The following is a 10,830-nucleotide window of genomic DNA, read 5'->3' as shown; positions in this document are numbered from 1 at the left end:
ATCATTTCCCTTGGATGGGGGATTTCAAGACTAAGGGAAATATTTTTAAGGTGAGATGAAAGAGATTTTAAAAAGACATGGGCAATATTTTTACACATTCGCATGTGGGATGAACTTCCTGAGGAAGTGTTGGATGTGGGTACAGTCGCAACATTTAAAAGACACTTGGATATGTACATGAATAAGAAGTGTTTGGAGGGATGTGAGCCAGGAGCAGGCAGTTGGAACAAGCTTAGTTTGGGATTATGTTTGACATGGACCTCACTGTCGGTTTCCGTGCTGTATGAGCCTATGACCCAATGACTCTATGTAGGAGGGCTTCAACAGCAAGCATGAAGGAATGCTAGAAGCATAGTCAAAGAAGGATGTTTTTAACATATTTTTGATGACTGGCAACTGGCTAGTAAGCTTAAGTAAAGAATTTAGAGTGTAACAAAGCAGTTTTGTTTTACTTCTATAAGATGAAACAATGGTTGCATGGTCATCATTAGGTCAGCTTTCTATTTCCAGGTTTTGATTAACTTGGACCAGCTGTGATGGTTGGGTTTGAACACATGCCCCAGAGCATTAGCCCTGCTTCTGTATTACCACTGTGCTACTGTCAGCCCTGGTGAGCTGTGGGCCTATCATATTTTTAGCATTTATCGGCCACCCCTAATTACCCTGGAGGAGATGGGGTTTGAGTCTCCCTTCATGAATTGTTACCATGTCTATGATATAGATGCATGCTTGCTGTGAGAAGGAAGTTCTGGGATTTTGATGAAGCAACAATGAAGGATGTTTAATATATTTTCAAGTCAGAATGGGTGTGGCTTGGAGGACAAATTGCTGATGGTGGTGTTGCCATGCATCTACTGCCCTTGTCACTCTAGGTAGGAGAGATCATGGGTTTGGAAGATTTGCTGTTGGCTGGAGCCTTATGAGCAGCTACAGTATATCTTTTAAGTGGTACAAGCTGCTATGATGCACTTGTTGTGGAAAGACCAAATGTTGAATGTGGTGGATGAAGTGCCAGTCAAGCAATCTTCTCTGTCCTGGATGGAAGTGAGCTTCTTTAGTGTTGTTGGACTAGCACTCATCAATGAAAGTGGAGAGTAGTCCATTTCACTTCCGACTTGTGCCTTGTACATAGCGGTCGGTCTTCAGGGAGTCAAATAATGGGTTATCCACCAGAGACTTCCCAAAATTTAACCTCCTGTAGTAGCTATAGTATTGATATGGCTGATCCAATTTTATTTCTTGTCAATGCTAACCTTTCAGATGTTGATGGTGGAGCAAATTAACAATGAAATGTTAACATAGAACATAGAACAGTACGGTACAGTACAGGCCCTTCGGCCCATGATGTTGTGCTGACCTATTATCCTACTAAGATCAATCTACCCTGCATACCCTACATTTTACTATCCTCCATGTGCCTGTCCAAGCGTTGCTTAAAAGTCTCTAAAGTATCTGACTCCACTATCTCTGCTGGCAGCACATTCCACATGTCTACCACTCTCTGGGTAAAGAACCTGCCTCTGAAATCTCCTCTATGCCTTCCTCCAGTCACCTTAAAATTAAGCTTCCTCGAAATAGTCATTTCGCCCTGGAAAAAAGTCTCTGACTATCCACTCTGTCCATGTCTCTCATCATCTTGTATACCACTATCAAGTCACCTCTCATCCTTCTTCGCTCCAATGAGAGAAGCCCTAGCTCCCTCAACCTTTCCTCATAAGACCTGCTCTCCAGCCCAGGCAGCATCCTGGTAAATGTCCTCTGCACCCTCTCTGAAGTTTCCACATCCTTCCTATATTGAGGTGACTAGAACTGAACATAATATTCTCTGTTGCCTAACCAGAAATTCTTACCAGAGAGATATTGCTAGGTCTCTTGAAGAGAGACCTTTGCAAAACTCAATGGAACTGTTACTGCTAAAAATTGTGAGGTTTAGCCCTTGGACTCACAGATAGTTACAGCATAGAAGGGTGCCATTCTACTTCAGCAAGCTGCGCCAATCCAAAAAGATCTGACTACACAAATCCCATTTTCCAGCTCTTGGCCCACAGTCCTGGAGACTATGGTAACAAGTGAGTATCTAAATGTAGTTAAATGGGGTGAGAGTTTCAGTTTCAACCATTGTTTCAGACAGTGAGTTCCAGACTCCCTCCACACTTGGGGTGAAAAATATTCTCTTAAACTTGCCTCTTAGCCTTCTACCTCTTTGACTAAATCTATGCACCTCCCTCCCCTGGTTATTGAACCCTCTACTAATGGAAGAAAGAGCCTTCCTATCCATCCTATCTATGACTCTTATAATCTTATACACTTTTGGAATACAGTGTTCAGTTCTGGTCCCAAGATGTTGTGACACTTGACTTGATTCAGAAATGATTTACAGGGAAGTTGCCAAGAGCAGAAAGTTTAAGCTACAGGGAGAGGCTCAATAAGCTGAGGCTTCTTTTCCCTGGAGCATCAGAGGCTGAGAGGTGACCCTATATAGAAGATTATAAAATTATGAGGGGCATAGATAGGTTGAATAGTCAAGGTCTTTTCCCCTCAGTAAGAAATACCAAAACAAGAGGGCACAGGTTTAAGGTGAGAGTGAAAAGATTGAAAAAGGACCTAAGGGGCAAATGTTTCATGCAGAGCGTGATAAGTGTATGGAATGAGCTGCCAGGGGAAATAGTGGAGGCTGGTACAATTACAACATTTAAAAGGTATCATAATGGGTACATGAATAGGGAGGGTTTGGAGGGATATGGGCCAATGCTGGCAAATGGGACTAGATTTACATAGGATAACTGGTTGGCATGGACGAACTGGACTGAAGGATCTGTTTCCATGACTTCTCTATGACTTTATGGTCTCTGTCAGGTCCCCTCTCAGCTTTTGCTGCTCTAAGGAAAACAACCCCAAGCTATCCAATCCTTCTTCGTAGCTGAGACCCTCTGGCCCATGCAACAAATTCTCTTGACACCAGTTTCAAAGGGTCATTAGCTAATTTATTTTAAGCAAGTTAACAGCCGTGTTTCCAAAACAAAACATTTCTTACAGAATGTATTTAAGTTTTCAAGTGTTAATATTCACACAGTATCATTTCAAGGCTGGTGATTTTGATGTCTTTCAACAGACTGGAGTTACACTACCAGCGGCTATCATTGCCTCCAGCATGTATGCTTTCTGAAGTCCACCTCAAAAGGAACTGAAGACTGGATTATTAACTAACGCTAAATTATTCAGTAACATTTTGATAATCGCTTCACAATACATTCAAGCACAAGAACAGAAGGGCTGGATAGAAATGCTTTAGGATGAGACCTAAAATTTACCGTCATCAGATATTCATGTGAAAAATGCATTTCTTATCCTATTCAAACTAAGTGGGAAATGTAATAATACAGGCTTTGCCAAACAGGAGTGTTTGAACCTGTTTCTCCACTCAATGAGATCATGACTAATTTGTGGATTAATTCCATATACCTATCTTTGGCCCCATCCCTTAATACCATGGTTTAACAGGAATGTATCTGTCTCAGATTTAAAATTAACAATTTCTGTAATTTGTGAAAGAGAATTGCAAATCTCTACCACTCCTGGTGTGAAGAATTTCTTCCTAACATCTCTCCTGAATGATCTGGCCCTAATTCTCAGACTAAGACCCCTAGTTGTAGAATCCCCAACCAGTGGAAACAGTTTATCTTTATGTACTTTTCCTGTTGTCTTGCAGACTTCAATCATATCATCACTTAACCTCCTAAATTCTGGAGAAAACAGGCCTAATTTGTATTATCTCTCCCCATAATTTAACCCAGGGATCACTCATGTAAATCTACATTGTACTCTCTCTAAGGCACTTCCACACACAGGTGTTTAGAACTCTCTTCCACAAACTGCAGTGGATGCTGGATCACGTGTTAACTTAAATCAGAGCTCAGTAATGTGTTGTTATGCAAAGGAGTTAAGGGACAGGGGCTAAGTTATGGTGCTGAGATTTCTGTTGCACAGTGTCAGTTCTAGATGAAATTGCCATAATCTCGCTCTCTCATTAGAGAGAGACAGGCAACTGGTTTCACCTGAGAAAACCACCCCTCAGGCAATAGGAGAGGTTGAGGAAAGTCCTTCACTGTAACCAGTGTGGGGAATTGAACCCATCCTGTTGGTATGGCAAACCACTTGGCCAGCTAACTGCGCTGCCAGCACCCCTTTTCTATTGTATTCTAATGCTTAAATAAATAGATTTTCAGTGAAGGATGATATTGTTTCAATTCTCACTACTCTAAAGTGTACATGTTATCTGTCCACAATTTATATGAAGTTTAATTAGATAGGATCTCCACACTGGACCTGAGTAAATGGAAACTTGCATGGCTGAACTAAAAAGCTGTTTTTACTTTGCAGAACAGAAAGCAGTTACAAAATTCTGCAAAAAATGTCTGATCTCGCGGCTTGTAGTAACATGCTTTTTATCTAAGTTTCCAACAGGTTGCAGTAATTGTCTCATCTGTTATTAGAACTCATTGACTGAAGTTGAGTTCCCCATCATGTCCTTTATAGTGCTGCTGACATTAACCTCATGTTGATGGTCGATGTTGTGACATTATAATTAGCAAACCTCGCAGGGTGTCATGGATATGCACGTTCTAGAAATAAAAGACTTTAATAGTATTATGGGATTGTTACAGCACACAAGGCAGTCATTTCACCAATTGTGTCTGCACTGGTTATCCAAAAGAGGATGCACTTTGGTGCCACTCATCCAGCCGTAACCCTGCGCATACTTTGTTTTCAAGTACTAATCCAATCTCTTCTTCAATGTCTCAATTGAACCTGTCTCTACTGCATTCTCAGGCAGCACATTCCAGATCCCAATCACTTGCTGTTTTTCCTTATTCCTCCATTGCTGCTATTGCCAAGTACCTAAAATTTGCATCCTCTTGTTCTTGATTCTTCCACCGATGGGAACAGGTTCTCCCTCTCTGCTCTGTCTGGGACCTTCGTGATTCGAAAACCTCCATCAAATCACTTCTCAACCTACTCTTACATGGAAAACAGTCCACAATGGCTCCAGTCTTTGTAGATGACTGAAGGTCCTTATCCCTGGAATCATTCTCTTTGACATTTTCTGTGCTCTAAAGTCATAGAGTTTTTACATTATGGAAAAGAGGCCCTTCTATTCAAATTTAATTCCCAGTACTTGCACATGACGTTGCATGGTATAGAATTCCATGTGTCCATCTCAATACTTCTTAAAGTCCTTGAAGGTTCTCATCGCTGTCACCCTTTCAGGTAGTGAGCTTCAAAAACAAATTTTCTCAAAGCTCCTGGTCCTTACTTTAAAACTGTGTCCTCTTGCTATCGACCCCTCTACTAAGAGGAAAGTTTTCTCTCTATCTACCCCATCAGCCCCTCAGAACTAGGTACAGCTCAATCAGGTCCCTTCCCCCTTAGCCTTCTTTGCTCTCAGGAAAACAACCCCAGCCTATCTAGTCTCCCTACAATACTGAAGCACTCCAGACCAGGCAAAATTCTGCTAAATGAAGAATGAGAGGTGATTTCACTGAAACATGTAGGATTCTTAAGGGACATGACAGGGTAAATGCTGAGAGGATGTTTCCCCTCATGGGAAGGCCTAGGACCAGAGGGCCGAGTGTCAGATTAAAGGTGCACTAATTTAAGACTGAGATGAGGGAGAATTTCTTCTCTGAGAAGGTTGTGAGTCTTTGGAACTCTTTGCTTCAGAAAACTGTGATGGTATAGTCCTTGCATATATTTAAGTCCAAGATAGATAGAGTCTTCATCAGTCAGGGAATTGAGAGTTACGGGGAAACAGCAGGTAAGAATGTCAGACCAGCCATGATCCAACTGAATGGTAGAAAAGGTTTCAGGGGATGAATGGCCTACTCCCTTTCCTTTTCCTTATGATATGTCTACTGTGCAACCTCTCTAGTACAATCACGCTCTTTCTACAATGTGGTGCCCAGAACTGAACATAATTCTCCTGTTGAACTTGAACGAATGCTTTTTTGTATTTTTATATGTGGTAATATGGTTGCCCTGAATCATGAACAGACATGCTGGAGGAATTGCAGAATTTCAAGTTTTGCTTGTTCTCTTTTTAGGCAGAAGTGCCTTCCATTATTATTAGAAATACTAATACCCTTTGCATGAATGTGCAGTCCACACATATGTTTGATCTCACACTGTTTCTTTTTGTGTCTCAGCTTTATGGGTGCAATATGTCTGCAGTTACTTTTGTTATTCACTTAGAATGTCCAAACGATTCGATGGCTACACTCCATAAGGAATGGATGAATATTTATTTGATGCCACACTCATTTAAATGAGATGGTCTACAATAGGTAACTGTGTGCCAACTTTAAAGAAACTGACATTTCAGCCAGCCTTCAATAGGGAAATGAAAAGCATTTTGCAAAGGCTAAAAATACATCATGAACAAAAGAACTGAATACATGAATACAATATTCAAGCCACTGAATTTTTTTTTAACCTTTACTATTCAGGCAAGCTCTGGCGCTTGAGCATATGATTCCTTCCCAAAACTGATGCAAAAAAAGTAGCTTCCTAATCTTGAATTGGAAAGACTGTCAGGTGCAAGCAGTAACCCATGAATGGCTGGTGGTGTTTGTGAACTGATGCTTAGTATATTGGTGGTAATCAGTCTAGTTTGTCAGTGCAGTACCAGACCATTACCAACAAAGCAGAATCTTCTTTTTGGTCACAGCTCATAGTCTTGCATCCATGATGGCAATTCACAAGAAATGCTAATGTATAAGGGAACAGCACCTTTGCATATATGTGAAGAGAGTGTGATTCATCCAGCTCCATACTTTGTTATCTGCGAAGAGAGTGTGATTTGTTGGCAAGTGGAATCTGATTGGTAGGGACATGCCATTGGAGAATGTACCAGTTCATTAATGACTGACAGTTAACTGCCAAGCTTTATTCAAATTTAAACCAGCCAGATCAACTCTGAATGGTCAAGGCAGAAGGCATTGCTGTGTGTAATGAAACAGAATGGGCACTGACAACTTTATTTAGTTGAAACAGATAGAACGTGTGTGCATGTTCTTTCTGTTTGTAAATAACAGATCCCAGTGTCTTAATGTATGTAATTTCCAGTATGCATCCGTGACACACTTCAAGCCCAACTGACAATCCTAAATTGGTTGTCAGTGTAATTCTTAGCGAATTTTATTTAGCAAGCATTATGCACTTCTGGTGTTTAGACTTTTGCAAATGCAGCTTTCATTATTTCAGCAATAACCCATTTGTACGAAACTAGTTAATGTGCCTGTTAAGATAGAAGACAATATCTCTATTTAATGTTTTGTTTCAAGGAGTAGAACAATAACGTTTAGGCTACTATTCAATGGCTAATAGGAACTTTTAATGTAATGTCTTGCTCCCTTACTTAGGAATTAAAATTGAAAGCAAGATTTTCATCTAACATCAGCATTTGTGGTCACATCATGCCCAAAGTGCCTTACAGCCAACCAAATAAAGCACTTTTAGGGTATAGTCACTTGTTATATAGAAAACACAACAAGCAGTTTGCATGCAGTTTGCTCTTACAATCAGAATATCAGTCCTTGCGATGTTGATTAAAAAGTACATGTATTGTCTAAGAAACTGGGGAGAACTGTGCTGCTAGTCTTTGAAAAACAGTCCAGAGATCTTGCATGTCCACCTCAGAAGGGACTGGAGTTTCATATCTTATCCAGAAGACATTTCTGTGCCACAATTGTGAGTGAATACAGACTATCTATTTTAATTTCTATAGTCTCCTTGCGTTTACAGGCTGTTTTCTTGCACTGCAACACACATGCAAGTCACTTATTGTGATCATGCCAACTCATGCACCAGTGGTTCACTGAGCATATTTTAACAGGCTCACTAGTACCAAACAACTTTGCTGATGAAAACATTCTTTAGATTCAATCACACTTTTTAATGAATCTCAACGTGAAAAAAAACTTCAGTACTAAAACCAATAGAGATTAAAAAAAACCTTCCATCACATAAAACATGTTGGGCAACTTGTCCTATTAGGTTAATATCTCACACCACACGAAACGCCTCGACAAATCTCTTTAATATTCAAGACTCTATAACATACATTTTTTTTGTGAAGAAACTACTTAACTCCCTTCGAAAAGAATATATTCTGTATAAATGATAGTCTGTGGTAGGACTTTCTGCATTGTAACCAAAGCCTGTACATTTAACCTCCACCCACTGACATAACCTTATATCTCAAACAAGCAAAATATGTTTACACATGACTTTCACCCTTTCATTCCTGTTTTTGCCCGGACTCGTGTCCATTGATAGGATTTTGTAGAAGTAGGAATTGAATAAAATTCTAGTCTATTTACACAGCCGTGTAGTTGCATGTTTCAAGTATGTTTTACAATGCCTTTGGTATATAATTCAGTAAAAAATAAATTTTCACTGGCCAACAAGATGACATTAAAAAGCACAAATTTAAAAACAAGTGTAACAAAAAGTGTAGTACATTGGAAACTCAGTTCATTTCAAAGGGAAATGCATAATTGCTATGAGAGTATTTATTATTCATTTGTGGAATGTGGGTTGTTGCAGGATGGCCAGCATTTATTGTCCATCCCTTGTTGCCCTTGAGAAGGTGGTGGTGAGCTGCCTTCTTGAACCGCTATAGTCCAGCTGCTGCGAGTTGACCCACATTGCAATTAGGGAGGGAATTCCAGGGCTTTGACCCTGTAACAGCAAAGAAGCGGCAATATATTTCCAAGTCAGGACAGTGAGTGACGTGGAGGAGACCTTGAATTTGGTGGTGTTCCCATTTATCTGTTGCACGTAAGGGAAGTGAGCTTCAATACTAGCTCTAAGGATACATCTCAGGTGACTAAAACCACTGAGTGGTCTGTTTCTATGTTGTTATAGGGGGTGAAAAGTTGCCTACTCAATTCCTTTAAACAAAATATTAAGTAGGTTAGAAGATTCCTGGTGGGGCTCTGTAACAAAAATAAGTCAAAAGGTCAATAAAAATTTATAGGAGAGGAAAGAAAACTTAATAAAATCAAGTAAAAATATCATTGTCTGTGGTAATGGTGAATCCCAGCCTCTGTGGCGCCCTTTGGTCACTAAAGGCCTCTATTGTGCTGGTGGACACTGCTTGCTCTCTCTCAATGGATATCCAAGTGAGGACAAATCAGTGGGAGAAGGACAGGCTGTTGGGACCACAGTCCCCTCCTGGAATCACTCTTTTGGTCTGTTCGTGTCCATTTTGGCGAAGCCCGGAAGTAGGCCCACTAGGAGGCTGTGTTTTCCGCCTGAACCCCTCCACACAGGGTGCCCGCAGACTGCGAGTTGGGGGCTGAAATGCAACTGGAAATGTAACAGCAGCCCTCCAAACAGGGGTTGAAAATGGAAACATGCAGAATGCAATGAAGCACAGTTCCCTCTCGATTGGTCTTTGAAGGAGTATTTGAAGGCCTGAATAAATCAGATTTGGCAGACTTTTAGAAACTCACTCCATACGGCCATCTAGTGGTCAGCATTTGAATTGTGACCAATGGTAAGCATGATTTAATATTTATATGCTCACTTACAAATGCTGAGCACTGCCAGTTCTGTGCCGTTTACAGCTTTGGATGATCTGGTTAAGCACATTCCCAAATCAATTAACAGCTATCGGTTATAGCTTTACTTATGTAAGGAACCGCTATAATCCAATAGATTTCTTCTCAGTAAATCTCTTCCTGGTAACAGACTTGTTTCTTGCATTGCAACCCGTATTGCCTTATAATGGTCTTCCACTAAGCGTGTGATAGCCCTTTAAATTTATCTGCAATCCTTGACTTTGATTCTTCTGTGCTAAGTTGGCCTCTTCACATTCTGAAACTGGAGACTGTCAGGTTTCTTCAGAATAATTGACCTTGGACACACCTGTTGCTGTGAATCTTTTTAGTTTATTACAGCTTTCATTCAAGTGATGAGTCCTTCATTTCTTTGTAGATAATGTACTGGTGATATGATATGAGTTGAGCACGTCAGTCAAGCATTTGGTTCCAAGCCAGTTCCTTATCGCTGAGGTCCAATTTTCTCTCAAATCATTCAATGCGGCATTTCTAAAAAATCCGCTTAGTCCAACCTGTGGTACCATGCTATAGTCCTAGAGATTTACATCAATATTAAATATCACTACAGATCATTCAAAACAGACAGTAGGGCTTGCGTTGGGTTACACATTGGCTTTTCAGCTTTGAATGTGGGCTGAGATCAAATAGATGTCTTATGGATGTCCTACATGACTTGGTTTTGGGTGGACAGACTCCTTTAAGTATCGGGCCATAACATAATGCCAGATTCATGTCAGCACTAAATGACATTGAATCTTGGCAGCGGGCTAGTGGGTGGGAAGGCAGGCAGGTATGAAAATTCACATCACCAGCTGGATTCTTTGTTTCCACACAGCATCTTGGGCCCCTGGAGTCATGCTGGTGGTTAGAAGGCTTACTCACTCATGAACAGCCCAATCCCTGCCCTGCAAACTCTCTTCAATGGTTTATAAACGATTGAGAGTTTAATGAACTGAACCTGACAAGATAAGATCAATGGACATGAATGAAAAATGCAGGGGGCCGCAGATCTTTCATTTTCATCCTGCAAACCAAGGAGACTTCCACTTCACAATGTATTATCATTAATTGAGACTGAAGTGTTCATAATTTTACAATCCTATTACTTTATGTGTTATTTTAATGATTGCCTGTAACTGTGTTGTGAATTATGATTGTTTGTTTTATTTGTATTATCGTCATCACAATTCAGCTCATGCATCCTGGA

The sequence above is a fragment of the Stegostoma tigrinum genome, chromosome 36, assembly GCF_030684315.1.
Source record: "Stegostoma tigrinum isolate sSteTig4 chromosome 36, sSteTig4.hap1, whole genome shotgun sequence".
Lineage (NCBI taxonomy): Eukaryota > Metazoa > Chordata > Chondrichthyes > Orectolobiformes > Stegostomatidae > Stegostoma > Stegostoma tigrinum.
This window is presented reverse-complemented; position numbering follows the sequence as displayed.